The sequence below is a fragment of the Ailuropoda melanoleuca genome, chromosome 12 (assembly GCF_002007445.2).
Source record: "Ailuropoda melanoleuca isolate Jingjing chromosome 12, ASM200744v2, whole genome shotgun sequence".
In the NCBI taxonomy this organism is placed as follows: Eukaryota; Metazoa; Chordata; class Mammalia; order Carnivora; family Ursidae; genus Ailuropoda; species Ailuropoda melanoleuca.
In genome coordinates this window covers 28079652-28097145 of record NC_048229.1, presented here as the reverse complement: position 1 = coordinate 28097145, position 17494 = coordinate 28079652, and the positions used below count along the sequence as shown (strand labels likewise).

General features: G+C 41.1%; 1 protein-coding gene across 3 annotated transcripts in view; it reads right to left on the bottom strand.

Annotated features, from left to right (window-relative positions):
• The window catches only part of LOC100482033 (putative protein ZNF720), a 181386-nt gene that overhangs the window by 28040 nt on the left and 135852 nt on the right, over positions 1-17494 (bottom strand). The window contains exon 7 of one of the 3 annotated variants that reach the window (XR_004619164.1): positions 5472-5656. The exons of the other annotated variants lie outside the window; for them this stretch is intronic. The gene's annotated coding sequence lies outside the window, so the exon portion shown is untranslated. The remainder of the gene's footprint in view (positions 1-5471; positions 5657-17494) is intronic. 3 annotated transcript variants of the gene reach the window in all.

Here is a 17494-nt window from a genome sequence, read left to right as displayed (position 1 = left end):
TTTCTCTCTCAAAAACAAAAAGAACAAAAACAAACAAATAAAAAAACCAGCAGAAAATAATCCTTATGGTGAAGACACATATTTAGGGATGGTAAAATGTTCCTCTTAAACAGGCAAATGTTTATTTTCGTAAGTAACTGCCAAACAGTTTTCCAAAGTGAACGTATTTTTTACACTCCCATCAGCAATATAAAAGAATTCTAATTTCTCAATATTTTCGCAGAAATGCGGTGTTATCCCTTTCCTTTATTTTAGCCATTCTAGAAAATATTGAGTGCTCACTATAAAATATGAAGTGGTCTTAATACAGTTATTCTGGTGACTCAAAGTGAAACCACTTAAAAGCATAATGTTGAACAAAAATCAAAATGGCTGCATTAAAATGTCAGCAAGGCTTGATATTAAACTAAGTATCCCTTTTCCTCTCTTCAGAAACCTTCCCCTCCCCCTTCCTTCATCTTCTGTTTTTTTTCTCCTCCCTCCCCCACCCCAGGAATCCAGTACCACTCTGAAAACCTGGTGAATAAGGCTGGCAGCACAGACACAATTCCTGTCGAAACCGGCTAGATCCTGTATTTCCCCACAAAACCCCCAGCCCCTTCCTCTGGGTGGGCTTGCAGTTTTGAAGGCCCTGACCTGCTGCAGCCTTGTCCGCCTAGCAAAGCAATAAAGCTGTTGTTCCTCTCTATCCCCAACTCTGTCCTCACATTATATTTTGGGTCTGAAGCACAAAGGTCAGTTTTCAACAACAGAATGAATGTTAGGAGAGGAATCTATTTTTCTTCATCTGTTCTCAATTCTTTGGCTGGTCTAATAAATTAAACTGCTATAACACAGATTCACAAAAGGAAAAAAATAATTTCTTAATTATGGGAACCTAAAAGATACAAGGCTCAAAGACAGGGAATTGATGCTTACATGCCACTGTCACTTGAGAAGGGGATACGGATTTAGAATTTCAAAAGGGGGTAAGCACATTCAAAGGAAAAAGGAAAGAGCAAATGTTTATCAAACAACAGTTTGCCACACCAGGCAGGCAACTCTTCATAATATAAAAAGTTAATGTCTGATATTAGCTAGATCACTGACAGAGTTCTGCCATCTCATTCACTCTTCATATATAATCAGCCTCACAAAAGAAGGAAATCCTTCCATTTGCAGCAAGAGAATAAACCTAGAGGATCTTTTTTAAGCTACCTAGAAGCCCTGCCAGCGCCCCTTTGCCCAACTTCACAGTCTTTAAATGGTATTAGCATGCACCTTTAGCATGTGTGATTGATAAACCAAACCTCTTTGTAGATCTATAGATCATGCACTGTTTCCTAGAAAGACTTGGATCAGAACCCTCTTGCACAACCTCCCCTGGGGCACCAGTGCACCACCTCAAAGAACCACAATAACGTCTCTAGCTGACACCGTGGAGTCTGCAAGCAGCAAGACGTGTTACAGATTACCGGGCTCCTCTTTTACCCATTACTGGCCTCAAGCTCCTTTAAAACTCGTTGGACCAGGCGGAAATTTTGGAGTGGCTTTTGAACAAGACTCTACCTTCTTCCCAAATGGCTGCCCTCCTGAATAAAGCTCATATTCCTTTCCCGTAAAAACTCGTGTCTTGAGTATTAGCTTTTGGAACAACCAGCCGCCAATCTTGGTGTTTTTTGTTTTTTCTGGTAACAAGACTATTGTGTGAGCATACACTGCATCCAGTGGGAAAGAATTCTTGAGATATTTAAGATGCAACTTAGTAAGTTTATTTAAGTAGCAGAGGCACAGGACCCCTGGGCAGAAAGAGCTGCACTTCGGTTGCATAAAGCTGGTGGTTATATGCTCAGTGCTCAGGGGGAGGGGTCATGCAGGAAGTATTAGATCATAAATGTTTCTTCAAATTTCTACTTGTAAAACTATTTTTGCAATTTCTCTGGTGCTTATCATTCAGTTCAATATTAATTACGGGTGAGATGTACAGGCAGTCATGAGGCCCTTTAAGAATACAGCAGTCAGCTACATTTGATTCTTATCAAAACTCTTCAGGCTATAGGTCAGCTCTCTGGGCTAAAGGTGAACATTTTTGTTTCTGTTCCTCATCATTCACCCCAGACCAATTTTCTGTTCTTAAATACTTAAGGTTGTTGAAGGGTGAAGGGCTCATATTGTGTAACTTCTTCAAGGTGACACGGGTTGTAGAGATATCTGCACCCATGCATTCAAACTGGTCCCTATCTGTCCCTGTGTGTAATTGTTACAGAAGGCCATTATTACAGAGTCCAGAGGGGACACTGCGGTGAATTAGTTTCGAGTGGTCAGTATGATCTGTTGGCTGGGTAAAGCAGTCAGGAACTGCTTGTACAAATCTCAACAATAGGAGAGAAAATAGCAAAAGAGAAAAGACATCAAAATTATTATAATGAAAAATCGGAAAAGCAATGGATCAAAGAAAGAACAATGGAAAGAGAGAGAGAAATCACAAACAGACTCTTAAGGATAGAGAAAAAACTGATGGTTACCAGAGGGAAGGTGGGTAGGGTGAAGGGTTAAACACATGATGGGAATTAAGGACTGCACTTGTGATAACCACTGGGTGATGTATGGAATTGTTTAACCACTGCATTGCACAGCTGAAACTAATATAACACTTCATGTTAACTGGAATTAAAATCTTAAGAAGTCAAAAATAAAATGTGGTGGCAATCCATTAAAATACTGATGTATCTTTACAATAGCAATAGACAGACATACAGAATATTAGTTGATATGGCTGAAATGAAGAAACCCTCCCAGATATCAGGAAAGGATAGCTAACTCTTCCCTAAAACGGCATATGATTGTACATCAACATTCCTTAAAATTACTTCAGGCCTGAAAATTATTGAAATTATGACTCCTAGGTCATTATATCAGAACAAGAATGCTTCTTGAATGCTTGTAATCTATATTTTCAACAAGGATCATACAGTGGATTTGAAATGCATAATTTATTCTGTGTATGATCCTAAGATATTTTAATGACAGAACATATTGGGTTTTAATGTGTTAACACTGATAGGTAATGAATGATGTATTATCCCACTACCAATATTAACCTACCTCACCTTAATTAAAACTGTAGACAACGGATAGTATCTACCACCCATCTGATAACGCTGATATAATATAACTAGTAATTCATTTTCTCAGTGGCCTCAGACTTAAATAATGTGTGGTTATATTTCCAACAGTTTATCTATTGCATCGGTTTCTCCTTGTAACACCTGGGACATCAACATGGATGTATTATACAGTTTAAGTAAACTCCTCCATGATGGGGTGCTACTTAGCATCCTTTTTGTGTAGTCAGTTGGATTACAGGGCACTTGAACTGACACCAGCCCTTCTCACTAGTGCGTTCCCTAAACAACACTCTGCAGAGTGACATGTTACTATAACTTCTGCTAGGACACCTCAACCGCTGCCCTTGTGAACAACCATCTCCACTGGAACCCTAGACAATCCCCTTGTGCACACTTAAGAGAAGATTCCCACACAGTTGACCTAAATCTGTTTCAGTTTCAATAGGTCAACCTGGACTCATCCAGGAACTCAAAAGCACTCCACCCACGGATCTGAATAAAGTATTGCGCCTCATGTGAAAACTCCAATTTGTCTTTAAAGATGGATTCTGTCAAGAACCTGAATGGTCCTGGAAGTGGATTCCCCCCAGAGGCTGCAGAGAAAATCCAATTCCTCATGAAACTGACCTTACAGGACCCTAAACAGAAACTCAGCAAACCCACTGAAAGTCAGACATATAAACAGCAGAGTATTCTTTTTTAGCTCCTAAACGTGTGGAAACTGGTTAAAGTTGGAAAACATCTACACATAGGCATAACTTTAACTGTAAAGTAAAATTATTTATTTTTAATTTAAATAAAGTAAAAGTCCCCTTTCATTGCCCCCAGTCAGTAATAGTTTGACCTTCAGATATAATAGCTTATCAGTTTGAGGTGTATCCTCCTTCTTGTGCAATTTCAGAGGGTACGTGAAGTTCCATTTGAAATTGTGTAACACACACACAAACTAAAATATTTTGCACTTCCTTTAATGTTTACATAAATATTGTCATATCAAACTTACCGTCAATCAAATTGCTTTCCTTAACCAATGCTACATATATAAAGGTGGTGTTTTCACACCAGTAGAAATGGATTTACTGTATTCCTAAAATACCTTATCTGGTGGTAACTGTCAATATAACACCCTTGTTGAAACACCTCCTTTTTTACACATTCACATACTTAAATGTATCTGTCTCCTGCTATCACATCATATCACGAAATGTGGATCTTTGATTTATATACATGTGACCTAACTGGATGGTTCCTGGACGTGAAATTGTTGCACCATCATGACTGCATTTTTACGAGGAGTGAACAATTACTGAGCTACCCTTGCAAATGAATTAAAAAAAAAAAAGGCAGAAAAATCAGTAATATTCTACCAACTGTATTTTCACTGTTAAAGAAATTAAACAGCGAAGCCATTGACTCAGGTGGCTCTAATGCCCTGGTAGCCTCTATAAGCAAATTACAACTTAATTCACAGTCACTGCATTGGAAAGGAAGAGAATGAACTTAAGAACAAAGAATTACAGTCAACTAAGTTTTCCAAAATAAGGCAACTACTTAAGATATACCGAATTAAACACTGTCCTTGCTTTGCTTCCGTATCCTCTCAAAAAAAACCTCACCTGAAGCTACTACAGGTGTGACGTCCCTACTAATTATTTGTTAAAGATAGGTAGATTGATTTTTATCTATGTTTCTATTTACTTATATTTTATGTATTCATATTTTTATTTATATTTTTTCATTTAATTAACTAATTAATTAAGAGGGGGAGGCAAAGGAGGCAGAGAGAGGGAATCTCGACCAGACTACCTGCAGAGTTCTGCCAGAAGCCCAAAACTATGCAGGCTATCATGCAGTTCCTGACTGCTTTACCCAGCCAACAGATCATACTGACTACTCAAAACTAATTCACCGCAGTGTCCCCTCTGGACTCTGTAATAATGGCCTTCTGTAACAATTACACACAGGGACAGATAGGGACCAGTTTCAATGCATGGGTGCAGATAGCTCTACAACCCGTGTCACCTTGAAGAAGTTACACAATATGAGCCCTTCGCCCTTCAACAACCTTAAGTATTTAAGAACAGAAAATTGGTCTGGGGTGAATGATGAGGAACAGAAACAAAAATGTTCACCTTTAGCCCAGAGAGCTGACCTATAGCCTGCATAGTTTTGATAAGAATCAAATGTAGCCAGTCTTGATCTCACCACCCAGAGATCATGACCTGAGCCAAAACCGAGTGGGAGACCCAACCAACTCAGGTTGGTTCCCTATGCCTAACAAATTGAGTAGACAAATTAAATGGTCAAATTAACACTTGAAAATTTCCATGTACATTACTTCACCTTTTAAGATCACAGTATTACCTTTCATTTTGACCAGTTTCTCAAGTGGCCTAAACATCTTGCCAACGTTGCATGACGGTGGAAGACCCAGTGCGACAGATTTCCCCGGCCCGCTCCGCTCACTTTTGCACATTCGCACAACACACCAACGTGACTCTGCCCCCGCTTCCGCAGACTTCACCCTTGGTAATGGCTTCCTACAGCGCCTGCGCAGATAGAGACACCCAACAAGTGCTGCACATGCGCACAGAGCACTTGGGGGGCGCACACAGCTTCTCTCTGGGCCCAAACCTGCAGTTGTGTGTTCCTCCCTTCACCAGCCGGGGCTCCAGAGCACCACACCTGAATCTCATCTCAACCAAGCTCACACGTCTGAGTTCGTGGTTCAGGCAAGCTAGGACCAGAGTCTATGGATGGACCAGTCCTCCTTCTGACTAATATTATTACACCGAGAATATTTGACATCATCTCCCTTCCCTATTGCCAAAACGACACACATGCACACACAGAGAATGCAGGTGAACCCCTCAAGATCCTGAGTACAGCACCTGCCACAATGCAGAGGGACCCAGAACAGGTGGGGGTAAGGGACTGGACATCCACCATTACGCTGTGCAGTATGAACGCAGAAGGCACCCATCAGTCCCACCTCTCCAGCGACCTTCTGACACCCTATATTCCGGATTCATTTTCGGGGCTAACGCTATTGTGGACAAACCTCAGCTGCCCCAGGATTCGCATCGGTAATAGTTCTTCTGCCTAAATGGGGGTTGCAGAGCCTAACACAGAATTATCATCTCAGATTTTGTAGAAAATGAGCTCAGACCACGAAATTGCCCTCCACGGCTCCACCGCCAGTCTCTGTGTCTCCCTTCGCAAAAGAGCTCAGAGAACAGAGTTCCTGGCAGCTCCATCTGGGTGGCCCAACCTGGCGTTCACGCTTTCCTGAGGCCCAGGCTCGGATAAAGCAGAGTAAAGGACTAAATATTTAGGGAGTCAGTTTCACATGTCTGGTTGAAACAGTGCTTCCAAATTAATATGTAACATCCCACCTTCCATTCCTGGGATGTCCATTCACAGTCCACACATAAAATTAACCAAAGACATAAATGCAAATGATTGATGAACCAAATTATACCCAGAGCCCCTAATCCACCCTTCCTTTCTCCCAGTCTGCTCTCTATATTTGTGCTATCATGGACAACATTATTTTTAAGATTAATGATAATGAAAAAGAAGAGAAACAATCTCTACAATCCCAGGGAGGCATACCCAGCATCCGAATGCTGCTGAGAATAATGAACATATAATACCCAATTCCCAGGGCTATAGAAAGATTAACTTCCATAATGTATGTGAGATTCCCAGCACAGTGTCCTGGGCCCAGGGCCTCCTAATAAACATGGAGCATGTAGTAGGTGCTCAATGAACATTCCTTTCATGAATCAGCACGTGCTATTTCTCCCAAAGAGCCTTGCTCAGACAACACAACCTTATCTAGTCCCTTCCCAGCTTGCAGGGGATGAGCAGAGAGGGTCGTCTTTCTGGGAGATGTCAGTCTTCACGGGGAAGGGCAGTATGTGTGTTGACACAGAATGATTGGGAATAAGGGACTCAGGTTTGATCTTCCGCTTCCTCAGTGCTACTGGAAATGACATCTGGGGACAGCAACCTCAACGGTTGTTAAAAACACAAGTTAATGGGCTTCATGCAGACCCGGGAGGTAGTGGTATCTGAGCGTGGGGCCAGAAAATCTGTTTTTAATGGGAACCTCAAATGGATTGTATATACATGAGATTTTTAAAAGTTTATTTATCTAAGCAATCTCAATACCCAACAAGAGACCTGAACTCGTGTCCCCACAATCGAGTCTCATGCACTACAAACTGAGCTAGCCAGATACCACTATACATACATGAAATTTTGAAAAGCAATGTTTACAAAAGTCATTCTCAGCTTTGGCGTCGTTAGGATCCCCTGGGGAGATTTTATAACTACCATCTCCAGGGTCCCATCCTCAAAGATTCTGTCACTTAGTCCATGATAAGGCCTAGCATCAATTTGGTCTTAATGACTGGCCCAACTCATTCCACTGTTAGGCCAATGTAAACACTGCAGCTCCCAGGTACATTTCTGAGGAAAGACCACAGGGTCTCATCAATGGGGAAGCCTCCATGGGGAGAGCTGCTGTATGTAAGTTTGGGTAGGGAAGGGTCAGTCTACCCCACATTCCTGATGTTGTACCAGAATGTGTGTGTGTCTCCAGGAGACAAGTGCACCCCCCAAAAAAGAGAGGAGTAAAAGACATTGGGGCCTCCATTTGGAAACTCCCAGTTTCACATGCCTCCACAAGCAACGGAACAGCAATCAGATCACATATACCTCTCACTGGCCCTGGGGATGGTAGTTTTGGATTTCACCATGAATGCCATGGAAGACATTGGAAGAGAAGGTAAGTCCTTAGAGGATGTAGGAGCATGTGAAGAACAAGACAGGAGATGTCCCTCTGTGACCACCAGAAAAATAAACCTTGGCTTCCAGGATCATTCCATTCAAGCAGAGCTCCCCAAAACACATTTTATTTTTTTAAAAGATTTATTTATTTACTTGAGGGAGAGAGACAGAGCATGTGCAAGTGGGAGGAGAGGCAGAGGGAGAAGGAGAACCCTCAAGCAGTGGGGGCAGAGCCCAATGTGGGGCTGGATCCTAGAACTCTGAGATCATGACCTGAGCAAAATCAAGAGTCAGACACCAACCAACTGAGCCACCCAATGCCACCAGACCACATTTTAAGGCTGTTTTCTCTTTGACCCTCAACTGTGTCATCTGCTTCATTCATTCCCACCTACTTGGGTGTGTGACTATTGTTTCCTTTCTCTTCATATGGCAGGGTTCTCTCCTTTTCTAAAGAAAAAGGCCAGAAACAGCCTAGAGATAGCAAGACCTACTTATAAAAAAAGGAAACATGACTCTTGCTGGAGAGTCTTCAATTTGAAATCCAGCACTATCTATGCTCAGTAGAGAAGAGAGCACATTATAGAAGGATATAGAAAATTATTTCTCCCAATGCTCTTATTGATGGCCACTTTAGAACACGTAGGAACATTTTCAATGTTCTGGTCCTTAACTTCACTTCCAAGCACTACTGAATCAAAAATAAGGAATAGATGTCTCATTTTAAGATTCTATGCCACTTAGTTTCTAGAATTATCACTAAACTAGAGTGAAGGGTACAGATAATCTCAGCAGAGGGGAAGGTTAAAGTCAAGATAGAACATCATGAATACTTCCTTCTATACACCAACAAAAGCCTGATTATTTCCTTGGAATGATGTCATTTGTCATTTGTGATGAGTTGCAATATAGAATTTTAAGACACTTGAACATATAGTAATTATACTATACTTCTTTCCTCTTCCTGAAAATAGAAAAGTAATAAAGGAGAGAATGCCTGTAATGCTATGAAAGATAAAATGGCAAATTACGAGAACAAGGAATAATTTATAACCTTTACTTGCAAAGACTAGGATCTCCAGGAAACAAAGGTGATAGCCTTCATTTTCTCAGGGAACTGGCAGAGACCCTGAACCAAGTGTACAAAATTAACATCAACTGTAATAAGACAAATTGATTTCAGTGGCCTGAAGCACAAGGAAGGACTCGTCACTGTGATAATGCTTACAAAAATTAAAAAAGTCAAATGTTTATATGATTCCAATCATGAAAATATAGCAGTTTTCTGAATTTTCTGAAATTTCAAGCAGCAGATTGCTCCCATGTCCTGTAATCTTTAATATTTTTTAAATAGTCTTTCATTGAAGCAATCTAGACAACAAGGCTCTCTCTGTCAGAACATTGACTTATTCTGGGCCCGACAACTGTCTGGTTTATTTGTTCATGTTCATCTAGTTTACATAGACTCAGGCCTCACCCAGAGAGAACCTCAATAGTATATATTCTCCTTCTTTATTGGGGTCCCAAAACCTGACCCATCTCCAGTGAGAATCTTGGGTATCAACACATCCCCATTTTGATCTGTTACAGAGGGAATATTTCAATAGTTGCTGGTCATGAATTCATGGTAGGAATTCTTCATGCTGCATAGAAAACCCAGTTGGAGAGAATGGAGAGACAGCACGGGGATGTAAGGGAGGAATAGCCTAAAGGGCTGACTTGACTCTCATTAAAAGGATAAATAGTAGTCCAAACATATTTGCTAGGCAGGACCACCAGAAGTAGAGAAGTGAATGTTTGCAAGTTCTAATACATGGCCTTTTAGTAAGAAATAAAGACACAGCCCTAAGCTAAGTCAAGACAAGATTTACCCAAGAAGCAGCCATTTCTGCCTCTTCCTTCTGTTCTAGGTTTCTTTCTATAGTGATACTAGGTATAGAAATCATAGCACAGCTTCTTCATCTGCTATCATCAGCTCAGAGGGAGAAGGATCTTGAAATGCACAAAAGGCCACCCTCTCCTTTCTCACAGGAAAGATTCAGAAAAAAGGAGCTCCTATGTGGACACTTACATGTGAGTTTCTCCATCCTGGTTTTAGATGTCCTCCCCTCCCACAGCCAGCCACAGATCCTGCCATAACATGGGGAACGTGGGCTGCACTGACCTGCCCCTTCCAAGGGAAGGCCGAACACTCTAGTATCTTCTCTTCAACTGAAAGCAGCTCTCACAAATGTATCCGTGACTCCTTGTGCTTCACCCTGGTCTCCCTGAGAAGCACCTGGAGCACAGAGTTAAAGCAGCACTGATGCTCTCGCCCTGACCAATAGACAGACTCTGGCAGAGGGCACAGGTGATGGTGGTTCTGAAAACTCACCTGGGATCTTGATTGGAAACCCAGGCTGATAAGCAATGATGTGCTTTCAAGTTTGAATGTGCATAGAAATCATTTGGTGTTCAGGTTCCATAGAAGAAACGGTGATTCTGCAGGTTTGTAATGGGGTCTGAGAATTGGCATCTGTCATGAGTTCCTTCGTAGTGCAGACGCTGCTCCTGGAGACCCACGGTTAGTGGCCACACTGGAGAACGCAGGCACAGGCACCTGAGCCCCCCACACTCTCCGTCTTATGTCAACACAAACAACTCCTGCGGAGTTCCCAGGAAAGAGTTTACTATTTACTTCTCACTGTTGTGAGTTTACGGTCGGTTCCCAGCAAAGACCACCATCGCCATCCTGAAGGACCACATGCTTTCACAGCACTTTTAAGTTTACAGAAAGAAGGCTAGTGAGCGCTCATGTCGGAGCAAGTCTCTATTTGGAAAGCAACGTGTATACGTTGGTTACGGCAATGTTGATTGAGCACTGATTTTTTTTTTTTTTAAAGATTTTATTTATTTATTCGATGGAGATAGAGACAGCCAGCGAGAGAGTGAACACAAGCAGGGGGAGTGGGAGAGGAAGAAGCAGGCTCATAGCGGAGGAGCCTGATGTGGGGCTCGATCCCTTAACACCAGGATCACGCCCTGAGCCGAAGGCAGACACTTAACCACTGTGCCACCCAGGCGCCCCAGAGCACTGATTTTCTGTTCACCAGGAAGTTATGGTGCACCATGTTGCACATACGATGTGACGTCATCCCCATAAAACCCTGCAGGCTGGGCACTAGGTGTCCTGTAATAACCATGAAGATGTATGTACTGGGCCCCACCTATGTGCTTCATCTCCTTTTTCCTTATTGGTTAAAAAAATTAAAGTTTGTATGCTACAGGCTCGAAATATGGATGAACAGAAAAATAGAGAAAGGAAGGGTAGATTAGTAGTTCCGAGATATTTCTTTGTTGGGCTTACATGTTTGTTTTTTTTTTTGAGATTTTTTATTTATTTATTTGACAGAGATAGAGACAGCCAGTGAGAGAGGGAACACAAGCAGGGGGAGTGGGAGAGGAAGAAGCAGGCTCCCAGCAGAGGAACCTGACGTGGGGCTTGATCCCATAACACCGGGATCACGCCCTGAGCCGAAGGCAGACGCTTAACCGCTGTGCCACCCAGGCGCCCCTGGGCTTACATGTTTTTAACAGGATGGAAAAATGTTTGAGTTTACAAGGAAATGCCAGTTTTCCTGTACTTTGTATACTCTCATTAGCAATACAGGATCATTTTAATTCCTCCACATTGGTGTTACCAATTTTATTTCGTTTTTCTTCAAATTTAATTATTCTAGCAAATAGGAAGAGTCATTTTCCTGTAGTGTCCCTGTTTTCTAGGAGGAATGGTTAAAGAAAATGTGCTATATACATTATAACATTATTTATGATTTAAAATATGTATTATAGAATATATTATGTATCATAAATAAAATATCAAATATACTATAATATCAATCTATACAAAATTCAGCCTTAAAAAAAGAAGAAAAACATCCTTCCATTTGGACAGTGTGGGTGAGCACAGAGGATGTTATGCTAAGTGGAATAAGCCACACAAAATGCAAATACTGTATTATCTCAATTATATCTGAAATCTAATAATATTGAACTCCTAAAAGCAGAGTAGAATTTTGATTCTAGGACATGGCTGAGGGCAAAGTGGGAGACGTTGGTCAAATGTCACAAAATTTCAGTTAAGCAATGAATAAATTCTGGAGATCCAGCATGGTGACTACACATAATTCTACGTCTATTATACATGATATCTGCTAAGACAGTGTATCTTCAATGTTGTCAACAAAAATTAATTTAAAAATCAGAAATAAAAAATCCTAACACTATGAGATTAATTAGTTAGATTGCTTTAATCATGTCATAATGTATACATATATTTATGTTTTGTGACTTTAGCAACTACTGAATCTGCAGGAACAGAAAACAGGATTCTGGGTAAAAGGATGGTGAAGCACACGATTTAAGGATAAAAACCAGAAATGAAGGCACTAAAATATATAGTCCTTTGGCCCCATTTATTGGATTCTGCGTTTTGGGAATTGTGAGCACCAGCCCTGGAGAGATGAAACGAACAGCCCCTCAGAGTCTGATTTCTTCTAATCTGTCCTGGGAAGGGAGGAGATCCAGAGCCAGGCCAGACCGGCACACAGCCTCAGAAGGGGGTGGATCTGGTTTGGGCAAGGGGGGAGCTGACTGTGGGCTCTGATGTCCCTGCCTCTGGGGGTACTTCTAGGCCTGTCATTCCTAAGCCTTCCCAAAGAAATTCAACAGCCAGTGTTCATATTATTTTAATCTATTTTGTCTCTTGTCTATTCATAAAATAAAATGAAAAGGAAGTTAACATAAATGCTTAGAATCTTCAGGGAAAATTATATTAGAAAGCTTTATTCTTAATTAAAATGTAAAATAAATGCTACTACTACTGCTACTAAAACTCTTTGGTCCATGGATGACCCATCGGGGTGACACCAGAGCTCACACCACAACAGAGAGAGGGAACTGGCCCAACTGAAGCAAGGTCCCCTGTAAACCACCTCTTCCTCACACTGACTCCACAATCCTGAATTCAACAATGAACCCATTTGCTCTAATCTAAAAGTTCCTGGATGGTAGGCATCATGACTCTTCATCTGTTTTTCTAATGACCAAATGTCACGGAAATAATCGGGTTCTATCTGTTTGCATCTAGTCACTTGCTCTGTCAGTGTTCTTTGCCACAGTATGAGGAACCTGGAGTGCCTCCCTCTGGGGTACTGCAAAGGAGATTCCTTCTATGGAGAGAGGAGAGGACCCTGGATGACTCATTTTTCTTTCTCCGAGATGGAAGCAGATTCAGATTCTGGTGCCAGTCTAACCCCAGTCTACACAGGACATCCCTAAATATTCCAAAGAGTCCCTGGTTCTGGAAAGAGTGTCCCCAGTGAGACTGACCTGTTGATGCCCCCATAGGGATTCAGGGAGCAGAAACCTTAGCCTGCATCTGTACCATCAGGTAGGTCATAGACCTGTCCTGGTAGATCAGTATCCTTTGATGCAGGTGTGATATATCTTGTTCCCGGGCAGGGCTCTCTGGTATAAGAAGTTTCTACTTCAGTTAACACTGAAGTTGTGGTCATGATTCCAGATATTTTGTGGGTCTTAACCTTACAGTGTTAAAGGATCTTCTCCCCTCTGGAGTTTGCATTTAGGCAGGACCTAGTGTGGTAGGTTTTAATACCTATGCTTGTTGCCACTTAGAGATTCCACACTGACCATTAGGAGTCCCAGTTTTTGGAGGAACCATCACATTTGTTAACCACCTTTGTGGAACTGTCTTCACAAGCCCCCACCCAGGAAAATGTTAGGCAAATAAAACATCTCAAACTAAAAGATACCCATTCAGAGATATTTTGGGTATCTCTGAATTCTTTCAGGAGACACTGTTACATTACTGATTGGACTCTGACCTTACCTCCTGGGACCATTAATACAACTTAATTGTATGGATAATTATATAATACTTTTAAAAGGATTCATTATATTGCTATAATTATCTATTACTAGAATAGATTCTCTATATTAGTCTCAATTTTACCTACAATGTCACTAGCTTGTAACTGTACATAACACTCTGTGAGGTGTGAATATATTAATGACTGACATGGAGAAAAACGGACTATATACTTCTCCTGAGATGAGGAAGTTTTCTAATTCATCCAGAGTAAAGAGGAAGACCTGGATATAGAGTGGGTCATCACTCAGGAGAATAAAGGGGCTGATAGTTTACACATTCAACGCAATCCCTATCAAAATAGTACCAGTATTTTTCACAGGGCTGGAAAAAACAATTCTAAAATTTGTATGGAACCAGAAAAGACACCAAATAGCCAAAGTAATTAATGTTGAAAAAGAAAACCAAAGCTGGAGGGAATCACAGTACCAGACTTCAAGCTATATTCAAAGCTGTAGTCACCAAGACAGCATGGTACTGGCACAAAAATAGACACAGAGATCAATGGAAAAGAAAAAAGACAACCCAAAAATGGACCCTCAACTATAAGGCCAACTAATCTTCAACAAAGCAGGAAAGAATATCCAATGGAAAAAAGACAACCTCTTCAACAAATGATGTTGGGAAAATTGGAAAGCAACATGCAGAAGGATGAAACTGGACCACTCTTTTACACCATAATCAAAAATAAATTCAAAACAGATAAAAGACCTACATGTGAGATAGGAATCCATCAAAATCCTAGAGAAGAATGCAGGCAACAACTTCTTTGACCTCAGCATCAGAAACTTCTTACTAGATATGTCTCCAGAGACGAGAAAAACAAGAGCAAAAATGAACTACTGGGACTTTATAAAGATAAAAGCTTCTGCACAGCAAAGGAAACAATCAACAAAACTGATAAGGAACCTACAGAATGGGAGAAGATATTTGCAAATAACTTATCAAACGGAACAATCAAAAAACAAAAAATCCTGTCAAGAAAAGGGCAGAAGACAAGAGCAGACATTTCTCCAAAGAAGACATACAAATGGCTAACAGACCCATGAAAAAATGCTCAACATCACTCATCATCAGGGAAATACAAATCAAAACCACTACCTCACACTTGACAGAATGGATAAAACTGACAACTTAGGAAACAACAAATGTTGGGGAGGACGCAGAGAAAGGGGAATCCTCTTACATTGTTGATGAGAATGCAAACTGCTGCAGCCACTCTGGACAACAGTATGGAGTTTCCTCAAAAAGATAAAAATAGAACTACCCTACGAGCCAGCAATTACACTATAGGGTATTTATCCAAAGGCTATGAAAATAGTGATTTGAAGGGGCACCTACACCCCAATGTTTACAGCAGCAATGTCCACAACAGCCAAACTATGGAGAGCCCAAATGTCCATCTATGGATGGTGGATAAAGATGTGGTGTGGTGTGTGTGTATATATATATATGTGTGTGTGTGTGTGTGTGTACACATCTGAATATTACTCAGCCATTAAAAAGAATGAAATCTTGCTATTTGCACCAATGTGGATAGTACATGAGTGTATTACCCTAAGTGAAATAAACCAGTCAGAGAAAGACAAATACCATGAGTTCACTCATATGTGGAATTTAAGAAACAAAACAGATGAACATAGGGGAAGGGAAGCAAAAATGAAGTAAGATAAAACCAGAGAGGGAATCAAACCATAAGAGACTCTTAACTATAGGGAACAAACCAAAGGTTGCTGGAGGGGAGGTGGGTGGTGGATGGGGTAACTGAGTGATGGGCATTAAGGAGGGCACTTGATGTAATGAGTACTAGGTGTTATGTTCTACTGGTAAACCACTCAATTTTACCCCTAAATATAATAACACACTATATGTTAATTAACTTGAATTTAAATAAAATCTTTAAAAAAATAGCCGTTCTAAAAAAAAAAATGAATAAAGGTGCTGGCAATTCGGAAACATGCATTGATTAAGAACAAGTTGTTTGCTTCCCTCCACATAGTCTAGTGAAAAAGAGAAAAATTACAGTGATGGAAAGAGGGAGGGTATAAAAAACTATAACAGTGCTTCCCATGACAAAAATGCGTGGGGTAGCTATTTTCTCAGGAGAGGTTCTTGGTGTGGTATTATTCAATGAAAGTGTTAGCGGCCAGCTTGTGCATGTACAGAAGAAAACCAGAATGAGTCCTAAACAGAAAATATCTGAGGTACATCTGAACAGTATCCAAAGCCTATAATCTTTGTGATGTATTTGTTGTTCTTCTTTTCCAAACATACACAGGAACTGTGGTATTGACCAGCTCACATAGGATCCAACACAAGATACTGGAGGGGCCAATGGAATGTGGGCTGTTCCTTAATGCTTTGCCCACCTGGAGTTTCTAGGACTGATGGTGATGGCTTGGAAGACACTCAAGGGGCCAGAGTTGTCAACGGACATACCTCTGGACTCTCTATGAAACGAGAAAATGAGTCTGTATCCAAAATCATGGAGAAAATGTTTCAAACCAAAAGCTGCCAAGGTGTCTGGGATTCCACTAGAAGGAATGACCAACACTTGGCTACATTCATATGACTGAGAAAAAACCTTTCAACCTTGCCCTGGTTCCACAGCAGTAAAGGGAAATCATGATGACGTAAGAGGTAGAACTCCTGCAGGTTTCCAGTAGAAATCTGGACCAGGAAGATCATTCCCAATGTCAAATTCTCAAATGCCAATTTCCGGGGTTCAGTATTTACATTCACACACAGAAAAATCAGCAGGGAAACATGAGCTGTGGGCCATGTTTACCATGAAAAATGAAATAGACAAGGTTGACCAAAGACTAAAGTAATTCTATCGTGTTTACAACATATGACCTGGTGTTACGAATGCTTTATTCTAATGATTTTAATGTTCATGATTTTATGCTTTTGGACTACTATTATTCCTTTTTTACTGTGTCAGGTAATAGAATACATACATATTGGGACTGCCCTAACATTCTTGTAAATTCCTAAGTGATAAGAACACTAGGAGAGGGGCGCCTGGGTGGCACAGCGGTTAAGCGTCTGCCTTCGGCTCAGGGCGTGATCCCGGCGTTATGGGATCGAGCCCCACATCAGGCTCCTCTGCTGTGAGCCTGCTTCTTCCTCTCCCACTCCCCCTGCTTGTGTTCCCTCTCTCGCTGGCTGTCTCTACCTCTGTCAAATAAATAAAAAATAAAAATAAAAAAAAAAAAAAAAAGAACACTAGGAGAATCCATGTTCTGATATTTGTCTTTGAACTCTCCCTGACTCAGGGCTGCTAAAACTCTTAATTCCTAAGTGATAACAGCACAAGAGTATCTCTTATTCTAGGGAAGTGGATCTGGGTGGGCTCCTGGTTGGGCAATGGCCATGAGAAAGACCAAGCCATAATCAGAATCTTGGAACACTCAGCTTTTCTCCCCACACCCCTTAATCCAGAGAAGGGAGAAGTGCTGCAAATGGAATTATGACTGGTCAGGTGTACATGAAGAAGGCTCCATAAAATCCCAATAGTATGGAGCTGGGAGAGATTCCAGACCAGTGAACACATCCACACTGGGAAGGTGACACACCCTAACTCCACGGGGACAAAAGCTCCTGATCATGGGACCCTCCCAATCTCACACTATGCATCTCTTCATCTGGCTATTCATCT